We start from the raw sequence: 13,462 nt of genomic DNA, 5'->3' as shown, positions 1-13,462 counted from the left end.
CTCACAACTAGTGGCATCATAGCACTCGTGTAGCAGGGAGTCCTTTTGAGGGAGGTGTCAGAGAAAGTTGTAGCAGGGAGTCCTGGGAAACGTAGTCTTCCAGGGCTTAGAATAATTTTAAATGACACATTTGTTACCCAAATTTTAAAATTTCTTATTAATACCAGTCAAAAATAATATGTGTATGAAGGAATGACCACTGGGTTAAATGTGGAACTGTTAAGAACTCTGATGCAAGGGTCATGTTTAGATTGTTTCCCAAAATGTATCTTTGGTTTCTGCTTCCTTTTACATACTTATTCATTTTCTTCACTACTTTGTGGCATTTCATATTTTTTACTAAATACCCCTGCTTTTGTTTTTAAACACTGATGGTGAAATCCTGAAATTTGACAGTTGTGGCTTCTTGTTCCAAGTATCTCTTGTCTTTTTCATATTGTCCTCTGTCATTCCATGAGGTTGAAATGGGGTCTGGAAGGGAGTGTATTTTTAGCCTGTTAGAAATCCCTAATCTGAAAAGAGGGCAATGTTGGCCATGTAGCAGCTGTGGATCACTCAAATGTCCAACTGGTATTCATACAATGTAAGAAACTCTGCAAGAAGACCACCAGACCATTGGGTATAGCCTCTCTGGAGGAGCTCTGAGAGAACAGGCACCAAAATCACATAGGATGAGAAGGGGTTGCCACCTGCAGTCTCATGGATACATGAGTAGGGTCATGAAAACCTGGAAGAAGAGAGCATTGATGGGAAGAGGGTGATGGATAATGCCAAAGTGTCTAGAAAGGTCAAAGAGAATCAAGAAAAATATATTAGATATGATGATTAAGAGACCATGAATACTTTTTGAGAGAATAGTATAAGCTGAATAATGAGGTCAGGATCCAGATTGCAGAGTTAAGAAAGTGTAAGGAAAGTAAATGGAAGCACTAATTTAAAGTTATCCTTCTTAAAGAATTTTGCCACAAAAGGAAGATTTGTGAGATGATAACTACTTGGGATGTACAGATCAAGTCCTGCCCCTATCATTAAAGTATATTACTGCTAAAATGAAGTTTTTGAGTTCCACTGAATCCACTCTTTTACCTTTCCCCCAATGCAAAATAGTTTATATTTTGTTCTTAAAATATGATTTCATCAGATTTTCTGAGCCACAGAGTATAAGTAGTCTGGGGTAACAGTGTTTCACGTAGAGATGCCATCTGCAAGTTGGGAGACAATGAGAGGATCCCTGTCACTTCCCAACAGGAATGCCCAATATAGCACATTCTCTTCTGTACATCTTTGGGGGATGTATTGCTGTGCCTTGCAGGCTAGAATGGGAAAGCTGATCTCATTAGTTGTAACAATGCTTTGCTCACCATGAGTGCCATTTTCTGGTTGTGTTTTCACTGAAGATCATGGAGATTTTAACCCACACATTCATTCAGTCCAGTTCATCAACTATTTATTCATTGCTTTCCTCATTTAGATTTGTTCTCTCTAAAGGATCTCTGACCTCACCAATGGGATATTTATTCCCTCCATAGATGCAGAACATAACCTAGTTTTGCCTGCCCATGCTTGTTTAAGTCTTCCTCTAGTTTTGCTATACAGGATCTACCCAATGTCTTGAAGGAGTCGCCCTCCTTCCTTCCTTCCTTTGTTCCTTCCTTTGTTCCTTTTTTCCTTCCTTCCTCCTTCCCAGATTCACCTAAATACTGCATTTAACTTTGTATTTTTGGATTATGAAAATGTCTCAACAAAACACATCTTCTTTTGAGCAATTTTTATCTATACTTCTTCAACATTTTATATTGCATACTTGATGCAGTCTCTCTCAATTACAGTAAAACTAGTCTGCTACCTTCCCTCTCAACAACACTTGCCACTTTATGCCTTGGTACCTTATACAGGCCATAAACAGTCAGCCTCTTATGAGTCCCTGGCTTCTTTATAACTCAAAGCCCACCTCCCATGTGAAGCTTTTTATCAATCCACTTAATTCTTGGTGTTCTTTCATTTCTGACATTTCTTTATACATACTGCTTCATGTTTTGTTTATGTGTTTGTTTTCTTTATGAGAGGCTACAGGGAGTGTGAAGTGACTCAGTGGATTGAGAACCAGGTCTAGAAATGGGTGATCCTGGGTTCAAATCTAGCCTCAAACACTTCTTAGTTTTGTGATCCTCCACATCTCCATTGCCTAGCCCTTACCACTCTTCTGCCTTGGAACCAATATACAGTATTAATTCTAAGACAGAAGATAAAGGTTTAAAAAGAGAGAGAGGTTGTAACATTTGTTGCATTTACCTTGCCAGAGTAAGAAGTTTGATGAGTTTTTACAAATTAAAATAATTATGAACATGATATGAAATGTACAAACAATATGTATATTATATGAAAAAATCTTTGAAAACTTCAAAATGCTGTAAAAATGTTTGTTATGATGTTTTTATTGTATATGCTAGTAAATGTAAGTTTCTTTAGGGTTGTTCAACTATCCCTACCCCCCAGCACTTAATATAGTTCTTTACCTACAATAGACACTTCATCAACTTTTTAAAAAATTAATTCATCCATTCATTCAACAAATATTGTTTAAGTACCTACAATGTGCCCGGCACTGTGCTTCATGCTAAGGATATGAAGAAAACCCAAAGCATCCTGTCCTTGGGGTACTTATATTCTAATGAGGGAGACAATGTGTCAGTAACTACTGATATACAGTGTAGATAGAAGATAACTTCGGGTGAAAGGTATTTGCTTTTATTGATATAGAACTTTTCTCCCTCAATATATATCCAAACTCATTGGTATCTTTTCCTCATCTTTGGTTCTCCTCCATGATTTTCCATGGGTCTTCCACACAAGATCCATTTAGTAACACAAAAGCCTTTCTTAATAGGTCTTCCTGCATTATAAAGGTTTCAGGTAAGCACTCAAGTAGTTCTTTTATTATCTTAAGCCCAGAGAACATGACTACCCCAGCATCACCTACACGCACTTCCTATTTTGATTATACTTATCTAAGACGATGCCTCATGTCAGCTCTTGAGCATTCCTCATCAAATGTGTGGATGCTGCCACTTACTTGTGCCCCTCATAAATTCCCCTGATCCACAGTATTTTCTATTTGCTGTTCCAATGGTTTCTTAACATTGATGTTGGATAATAGAATGACTCCAGACAGTTTAATAATTTTTACATTTGTTGTTTCTTAATCGAAGAGGTATCTCATGTGGGGTTGTTATTTTATTATTAACATTTTTTTTTTGCCAAACATTTTAAAAGCACTTATCATTTCTTTTTCTGATAGCAAAATATTTCAAACTTAAGCACTAATGTAGAATTGACACTAAGATTTAGCATAATAGCAGACTGGTGATGATGATAGTATTATAATGGAAATTAAATGTCATTGTAGGCATGTCTATGACAAAAGAGAAAGGGCTTCATTTTTCATAACGGGGGGGGGGGGACTAAGATATTGGCATTCCTTTACGTGACATTTCTTCACTTTTGATAAAGTATTCCTGGTAGACTTTGAAGCATTTCAGTCATCTTAAGAGCAGAGAAATTTTATATTACCTGTTAATTGTCTTTAAGTGATTTTTCTAAAGTCTTCTTTTATGTGGTGTGCTTGATTCATTTAGCTTTGATCAAAAATTTCTGTATTTATAGTATGCTCTTTTTAGGTGAACATCAATGTTCCTTAGATACACCTGTCCCCAAACCCCAGAGTACTATTTTACCATTGATGACACTCAAGAATCATTCTTGGGACAAAGATGAGACCCCTTCAGTTTAGAACTACCCAGTATTAAGATTTCCCTTAAACTTGAGAGTCTTTCCCCCGAGAGCCAGAATGACTTCTAGATTATCCCGAGTTATTTAGGCACAATCAGAATCTTCCTCCTATCCTACTAATGGTAACCTTAAAAGAGTGACCTGCTCAGGGTCACGTAGTAAATTAGTGGCAGGATGAGATTGGAATTCAGGTCTCTTTACACTCACATAGGCTCTTTTTGACAAAGTAATTCATTCCACACAATGCAATTTATTTTTTTGCAGGGCTAACTCAAATAATGTCAGAATGAAATAACAGGCAAGCTAAAATGAGTGCTCTAGCTAAAGAAAGATATTAGGACTCTGGTGTGGTATATGCATTTAAATGATGTGATTGTCTCCATGGACTTCTGGAGAAGCAAGTTATGAAGTAGATTTATAAACCACTGCTTTAGCTACCTATCTAAAGACTGCCTTTCTGAATCTGCACATTGGAAAGAAGCTTTAGTTTTTTTTTTTATCTTTTCAGTGTCACCCAATAATAATAGTAATGAAAATAATAATAATTGGAATAGCTAGTGTTTATGTAACACTTAAAAATTTACAAAACACTTTACAAATATTGTCTCCTTTGAGTCTTACAACTCTAGGAAGTAAATGCTATTGTCTATTTAGCTGCTTTTCTTCCTTCCTTCCTTCCTTCCTTCCTTCCTTCCTTCCTTCCTTCCTTCCTTCCTTCTTTCCTTCCTATCTATGTTTTGATGTCATTGGCATAGGAAACTCATGAAATCACAGGATTTGGAAGTTGGAAGGTACTTCATCCACACTCTATACATGAAATGAATCCTCCTAATATTATACTTGTCCTTCTTAAATAAACTAGGATGCCCAGGACTGAACTTATGGTCTTCTTGTTAGTCCTTTTTTTTCAGAGAGGACCAGAAACCTCAAGAAGGTGATATCTTGAATAGTGTGTAAATTGGATTTAAGTGAGGCAGAATTATGCAAAGAAATCAACTTCACCCTCTCTTCCAGAGTCATCAAAGTCCAATGACAAGACAAAAATCAGGACAACTTATGATGGCCCAGGATATAGTAGATGATCTTGGCACCTTCCATGTCTCATTAAAGTGCTCCATAGCATCTGCTTCAGTAGCTTCATGGTCTGAGAATATGCTGAGAACAATGAGAAATTAAGAGATTTGTCCAGAGTTTTATAACCAATATATATCAAATGTGGGACTTGAATTCAAGTCATCCTGGTTCCAAGTCCGCCTCTGTAGCCAGTATGCTATGTTGCCCTCCTCTCCCTCTATGCTAAGCCCTAACAAATGCTTGTTGATTAATTTATACCCACTCACAAGATGAAATCTAGGAATTCTTAAATACCACAAATGTGCCTTGAATGTTAGCGTCGTATTTTTGTGCTTTATTCACCTTTGCAGTAATGCAACCAAGTGTTATATCTAAGAGAATATTAGTGTCGATATATTTATGTGTCAGAAGCATCTGAAGATAATATGAGACTGAAGTCATTCTGAGAGGTCTAAGCCTGATATTATACACAGTGGGGAATCTGGCTTGTGACAAATCAACATTCTGTATTTTTTGAAACTGCTCTTAAAGGCACATCCTGATTCATGTTCCACTAGTAAGCAAGTTTGAGATGTGTCTCTTGATGAAAGGTTTGAGTCTCTACTTAATGCCAGATGAAGTCATTCTCATTGGCAAGAAGAGGGGGTGGTAATTCTCATTGTCAGGTGAATGAAGGTACTCAACCACCCATAGGTAGATGTTCTGGTTTTTTGTTTGTTTTGCTTTGTTTTGTTTTTCTGTAGATTTCTCTGGTGACCATTGTACTCATAACTGGTTAGCTTAATGTCTCTACATAAGAGAAAGGTAAACAGTATGTAGATAGATATGTAAATATAAAGGAATTTGAGGTGATAGAGAGCACTGGAAGTTAGGAGGACTTGGGAAGGCATCAAAGAAAAGATGGCACCTATATTGAGCCTAGTCAGGGATTCTTTACAACCATGAGGACTTGGTGCCTTCCATGCAAATAAATGAAGGCAGAAGACACAATGTTTAGCATAAGCAATCCCTAATAGTACAAGTTGGTTGAAAAAGAGAATGATTAACATTCTTGGGTCTCATTTTCTTCATCTATAAATCGAGTAGATCAAATGGCCTCTGATATCTTCTCTAACTCTAGAACTTGGTGAAGTGGATGAAGTGCCTGACTTTAAGCTAGGAAAACTTGAGTTCAAATCCTCCTCAGATACTTAATAGCTGTATGACTATAAGCTCGACATGTATCCTCTTTGAGCCTCAATTTCTTCATTTGTAAAACAGAAATAATATCAGCAAGTACCTCATGAAGTTTTTATGAGGATCAAATAAGATAATAAATGCAAAGAACTTTCTAAATTTTAATGTATTATAAAAATGCTAGTTGTCATTGTCATCATCTATCATAAAGTGATTTGAAAAAGATTAGAAAGATGTAAAATAGAGCCAGATTGAGGAAGTCTTTGACTAGAAGACATTTGCATTTTATCCTAGAGAAAACGGGAAGCCTTTAATCATTTTTGTCAGGGGTGTGACAAGGTCAGATATTTTGCCTTAAAAAGATTATTTTGGCAAATCAATGGATGAGTTGTGGAAAGGAAGAAAGAAGATTCTGGGAGACTAATGAGGTGGCTATTTCAATAATTAGAATTACATTATAACATTATGCTCCATTAAATGGATTCAGCCCTATCAATGGAGAAAGCATATCTCCAAAGCATAACTGGATACCAAAAAAAGAGGCTATAACAGCATAGTATGATTATATGTGGCACCCTTAGTATTAGCATAGGACCATTTCCCCCTATTCCCTCTTCACTTGGCACTCTTAGTACTTATATAGGGCCTTTTTAATATTATAGACATTCAATAAATATTTCTTAAGTTGGGTGAATGACATAATGATAGGTGCCAGTCTTGCCTTGCAAATGTTCCTCAGTAGGAGAAAATCAATAGTGAAATAGAAAGAACTCTGAATTTGTGATCAGAAAACTTGATTATGTTACATATTACTTGAGTGACCTTCACAGCCTCTTTGTCTCCCTGGAACTCAGTTTCCTCATCTGTGAAAAGAGATTTGTCTTGATTATCTCCAAGGTCCCTTCCAGCTCTATATCTATAATCCTGTAAGCCTAATTATATGGGCTATCCCAAAAGACAGTGCAGTTTTAATGGTTAATAGCTTATATAGCTTAAAACTAAACTCAAACTTTTGGGACATGCCACATATGGGCTTCTCTTCACACACTTGAAGAATAATTCAAATTATCTGGCATTGGAGAATAACAGAATCTCAAGAGTTCAATGAGGTCATTGAAATTATTTCATGAAGTTCCAACTTGAACAACATCTTTGAAAAATGGACCTCTAGCCTTGGCTTGAAGACTTCTGATGAGAGAAATAGATAGGGCTGGGTTTTGTTGTTGTTGTTGTTTTTGTTAGGGGTGGGAGTTAGGCATTACTTCTTGGGAGAGGCCATTTTTCTTTCATATAACTAATCGTTAGAAGAAATTCATCCTTCCCTAAAGTCAAACATCTCTCTCTCCACAATTTCCACCCAGAATAAGCTCTTATTTGGCCAAGGTAGATTCCATAATGCTGTAGCTATTCATTCTTTAAAAAGTAAGAGAAAGTAGACAAGAAATTCTCATGACACTGACAAGATGCCCCATCATGCCATAAAAAGCAGTACTGGCAGGAAGTTTGCTGAATAGTAGTAAATGTCATATACTTTTTAATTCTCTTAAAGGGTAATTTTGGGAAGCTATTCCAAATTAAAAGTAAATATTTCTAAAAAGAGACCTCCTATGTGGCCTTCCAGAAAGTCTTTGGTTTAGAAAGTATTACAGACAAGCCCCAGTAAAACCTTATTACCTCTCTGTAATTTAGACTTAACCAATTCAAAATCTCCAGAGTACTTTCCCTTTGCTTAACAAACTCTTCCTTTATAGTTAGTGCAAATTAACAGGGTAAACTAAGATTCTGGATAAATGTTTAAATTCCAGAATATTTTAAGCTTTCTCAAACACATTAAGAACACTCATTTAAAACACACACACACACACACACACACACACACACACAATTATATGCTAATTACAAATTATTCCAATTTTTTCATTAAAGCAGATTCCTGTAGGATTTCTACTAGGCAATATGGTTAGTCCATGTAAAATATATCCCCTAATTCAGCAAAGAGATATTTCGAAAGGATTCTGCAGGAAAACTTTCCTGCTAATTCAGACTGGCTTTCACAGTTGGTCCAAATTCAATGAGATAAAGGGACAAGTTTTTATGAAGCACTTACTATATACTATATACTGGAGGATAGAAAAGAAAAGAAAAAATCAAACAGTTCCTGATCTCAAGGAGCTTACATTCTTTCTGAAGAGAACAATATATACATGGAAAATAAAAAATTTTTAAATAGACACAGTAATTTCTAAAGACTCAGAGCTAGAAACCTAGAGATCAGAAGAGGATTGCTGTAGGAGGTGGTATTTGAATTGAGTTTTAATAGAAACTAGGGGTTCTATGAGGTACAGGTAAGGAATGTATAAATTTCATAGTTATGTGAAATAAGCTGCCAAGGAAGGAAGAATGGAACCAGATTGTGAAGCATTGTCCCACCCAAACAGAGGAATTTGCCTAAATTTTGTCTAATTTGCCCAAATTTGTCCTAAAAGCATGGGAGAGGCACAATTGTATGAGTGTCTATATTTTAAAGCAAATAGGATTACATGACTTGTCCGCTTAAGTCTCACATCTTCCTGACTCCATTTGGCAGCATTTTATTCACCGTGCCACCTAGTCACCCTACAAAAAGGTCTCGATCAGAGAGATGAAATCGTGAGATCTTGGCTTTAAAACTTTCCATTTGGCAACAATATGAAGAAAGGTTTGGAGAGGAGAGAGGCTGAATGCAGCAATGCCAATTAGGAGGCTATTAGAATAGTCAAGGCATAAAGTGATGAGCACCTGAACTAGGGTAGTGGTTGTATGAGTGAAAATCAGGGGTTGAATAAGAGATGCATCATGGAGGTAAAATGATAAGATCTGGAAAATGACAGAGTGTGAGGAGTGAGTCAGGGGGAAGATTCAAGAATGACTCTGAGATTGCAAACCTGGGCGACCGGAATGATGGGGACATCCCAAGAGAAACAGAAAGATTTAAAGGGGAATAAAATTAATATCTTTTCAACACGTGGGGTTTGAAATGTCTCATATCCAGCACGTTTTATTAGACATTAGGAAGCAAACGATGTGGGATTAAAGTTCAAGAGAGATAAACTAGATCTGGATAGGCTGATCTAAGGATCATTAGCATAGTATTAATAGCTGGACCCTGGCAGCAAATTCATGGAACCTGGTTCCATCCACCAGGATGAAACCTCAAATACATAGACACTGACCTGCCACTATCACAATTTCATGGTAGCACTGAGAGAGACTGTGAAAAAAAAGAGATTCGGGTCCAGGTTAGAGCCGTGGGGTGTATACTTCCCTGCATATAGAAGATGGCACAATGATAATGATCAAATACTACAGAGAGGTCACTGGCTAGAAATGTAGAATTTGGCATGAGCATGAGTCTTACTAGGTAACAGCCTGATTCTCATTCAATTATCCATTTTCGGGGCTGGCAGGTATATATATATATATATATATATTTTTTTTAATTATCCAGTTTGATTTTATATATAGCCCTTCCAATGGCTGAACTTATTTTGAGGGGAATGGGGGAGGCGATCTCCAGAAATAGAAAGAAGATAATACTCAAGAGAAATGACTAAAAATCCTTGCATAATGCTTGTAGATAATGAAATGTTTGCTGAGAAGTCTTTTTGCCATTCACCTAGTCTCAGCTGTTGAGATGAGATCTTTCAAGACCTCAAAGGAGCAGAAAGAAATGATGACCAATTGAAGTTTCCTTTTCAATGCACATGTAATTATAGGCCTGAGAAAGCACCCCAGAATAGAGAGCCATGTAGCCAGGCTGTAATTTTCTCATTAACAACTCTGTATTCAGACACAGACTGCTGGCTGAGTTGATAGCAAATGTTAAATGTGTATTTTAAACCATGCATTTATGTCTATTAAAACAAAAAGAGGAGATGAAGTTTGCATTCGGTCTCATCATGAAAGGAATTTCAGTTCTGTTGAATATTGGTACCACTTCTATTGTTGTTAGTGATGATTATGAAAGGAAATTGTGATAGTGGCAGGTCAGTGTCTATGTACTTGTGGCTTCATCCTGGTGGATGGAACCAGGTTCCATGAATTTGCATTCAAGGTGGGCGATACTATACGCCTTGGTGAGGAGGGAGAAATCCCAGCATTCCAAAGAGTCTTACTAAATTAACCAGCTTCAAGCTTGAATGAACAGCTTAGACAAGCAGTAAGTCAAAGAGAGCCAAGTGGTAATTATGGCACTTAAATAAAAGTTTGGGCTCATTTTTTTTTCCTGAAATTGTGAATGTTTCACTGTGAGAAATGAAGGTTACTTATGCATCCCCCAGGCTGAACACACTATTATTCCTGTCTCCTTCCTTCCCTCCCCTCACTCCTCCACAAACACAAAAACACATGCACTCATGAGGACATTCGCTCACCAGATTTTTCTTAACACTGACTGTCTGGAGTCTGATATTTCATTTCTTGGCTTGTTACCCTGAATGCCACCAGCTTGTACACCCTCTGGAGAAGCCATCAATTGCTTTGAAAAATACGTACCATAGCTAGGATGAGAAATGAACACAAGGCTAGCACAGGTTTTTGATGGGCTTCTAAATTTTCTACTTGTCACTCCAACTGACTGAATTAATTACTATATCCCCCAAAGTGGCCAGAGACAGCAAGGGTCCAGTCTGCAGTTGAGCATCAATAAAAAGACTCAGGGAAACTTTATCAAAGCTTCCATTAACTCCCTGCTGATGTCCTTAAAGAGGATTTTTTTTTTCTTTTTACAATATAAAAACACAAAGACAGCACTGAACGACTGACCCTGCGAGTGCATTGAGACATTTTAAATCTATGGTGACTAATTAAAATGCCAGACTATGGAGCACAAATAAACATGGCCTGCTTCTGAATCTTAAAGTTCCTGGACTATTTCACAATTTGACATGTCATGCATGATATTTATTCTGATTGTCTATGGTAGGAGGGAGCTTGTTTTCTTCTAAGTACAAATTAATTTTTTTTGCTTTGTTTTTATTGTTTTTGCCATATAATGGGGCATTGGTTTTATCCATCAGTATATTGCTCATTTTGATGTTTTTTCCTTCATCTCATTCTCCTTTGAATATGTAAGAAGGATGTAGAGGAAGAAAAGATTCCACTAGATGATTGTAGGCCATTGTAATCAAAGATGAGAAATGCTACCAGACATTGGTATGGTCACTTTCTTGGTGAATACTGCCTCTTTCATTGGGAAATGTCACTTCCCATTTGGACCTACCTGTGAATTGGTGTATGGGGTGGTTCAATTAGTATGGCAGGCCTTCAGTGACTTCCTCTAACTTCCAATGAGTAAGGCAAGTGCCTTACTAACATTAGCATACACTGTAAGGATACTATGGAGACTGTTTTGGTCCATCCAAAGAGCCTGGTTAAATTCCATTGTCATCTTTTTGAAGTCTGATAAAGTAGCCAAGTCTACCATCTGTGAAAGAACTTTGCTATGGATCCCCTGTGCATCATATTTTGCTGTTTGACTGTAGCACAAGATGATGGAAAGCGTCCAAAAATTTCTCTTTAATGGATTTTATAGGAAAAGTGAAAGATAAATAAAAAAATCTTATCTGTGTTGTTTCTTTATTATTTCAGTATATATCCCAAGATAGCGAGATTATTATTTGAAGTTCTGTAGACATTGTAGATATATTCTTCATGTTTAGAAATGTGCATTTGTCAAAGGCAAATGCTAGGGCACAGAATGGATTTTATTGTCTAAAAGTCTTGTTTGAATGAGTTCAAAGTCAGTGGCGTGGAAAAAAATATATAGATGACTTCCAGATTTGAATACATAGCTACAACGTCAAGTGTGAACTAAACAGAAACACCTGCCCTTAAGCCATTAATTAGCTACTACATGCAATTAGTTTGGCTAACATTTATTCACTGGAATGAACACTGGAGTAGGGAATATTCACAATGGATCCCTAGTAATACTGCATTTTTCTAGGTAAAATGCTACATGCTTAAATCTGCCTTGATTTTTTTCCCCTTTTATTTTTTAAAGCATAATAGGCATATAGCAATGCAGGCAAGTCAAAGCTCACTCCTTTTAACTTTCTTTTCCAAAGCTTTGACTTCTAATAGCAAAATGCCAAAGTCTTTGAATATACAAATAGGATCAGATTGAATCAAGTGTTCCTTCTCCTCCAAGGATAAATAGTCTTTCTTATCATTTGAAAATTGAAGACTTTTGTGACATTAGTTGGTAGATTTCTTGCTTAGATCAAAACTCACTGAAAGATAGACTTTCCTCAAAACTACCTGGAAATGTACATATCCTGCAGAACTTTACTGATAGGAGACAAAGAGATAGAGAGATTTCTAAAAGGTTTCCATTATTTTAGCTAACATTCATACACTCATTAAACATTTATTTCTTCTATGTTATAGATACTATGATAGGTGTTGAGAATGCCAAGAGAAAGGGGAAAAAAGCCTTTGTCCTTATTGGGGGAACAACATGTGCAAGAGATAAGTAAATACAAAATGTAGATGATATTTTTAACATTTTGGTGGTGTATTGGATGGGAGTGTTAGAGTCAAGAAGTCCTGAATTTGAATCCTGCTTGGTCAATTACTTTCTGTGGGATGGATCGCAAGTCATTTAAATACTGATGTTAAACAAACTAATGCAGAATCCAATTCCACTGAAATAAGAATACCCTATTTTCTCAATGGGTGAGGTATGTATGTGATAAAAAATGAAAGGAGCAGTGGCATTATTTGGAGCATCTACTATAAACATACAAACTATAAACAAACTCATAGATTTGAAAATAAAAGTCTGTGAATCTTAACAGATTACTCACATAGAAGAGTCTTTAAACATATTTAAAAACTTATCATTTAAGAAGAATAATTGAGAAAGTCTTTAAATTTCCCATTTAACTCTTTTCAAGATTATCTTTCATGGGCACTAACTTTGGAGGGAGCTTTTCCCACATTGTCACCAACCAGACAACTTCTATAAAAAATGATGAGAGTGAGCTGGAGCCATGCTCCAATGCCATTTAGGGAGCTCAAGCTATGGGACTCTTTCTTTATAGGTAAGATATACTGACATCTTTCTGGCACGTCCAGATAGTTTCCAAGATGAAGCATTATTACACTGAAATTCCCACTGTAACAAGTTGTGTTATGGCAAGACTCCAGTATAATATATAAAAAACATTTCAAATGCCACCTTGAGAAAGAAAGAAAGAAAGAAAGAAAGAAAGAAAGAAGGAAAGAAAGAAGGAAAGAAAGAAGGAAAGAAAGAAAGAAAGAAAGAAAGAAAGAAGGAAAGAAAGAAGGAAAGAAAGAAGGAAAGAAAGAAAGAAAGAGAAAGGAAGAAGGAAAGGAAGGAAGGAAGGAGAAAGAAGGAAAGAAAGAAAAAAGGAGGAAA

The 13,462-nt window shown here is 36.4% G+C and overlaps 1 protein-coding gene across 1 annotated transcript in view; it reads left to right on the top strand.

Annotated features, from left to right (window-relative positions):
• EPHA4 (EPH receptor A4) overlaps positions 1–13,462 on the top strand; it is a 160,552-nt gene that overhangs the window by 94,674 nt on the left and 52,416 nt on the right. The gene's annotated exons all lie outside the window — the stretch shown is intronic.

The sequence above is a fragment of the Gracilinanus agilis genome, chromosome 3, assembly GCF_016433145.1.
Source record: "Gracilinanus agilis isolate LMUSP501 chromosome 3, AgileGrace, whole genome shotgun sequence".
Taxonomy (NCBI): domain Eukaryota; kingdom Metazoa; phylum Chordata; class Mammalia; order Didelphimorphia; family Didelphidae; genus Gracilinanus; species Gracilinanus agilis.
This window is presented reverse-complemented; position numbering and strand designations above follow the sequence as displayed.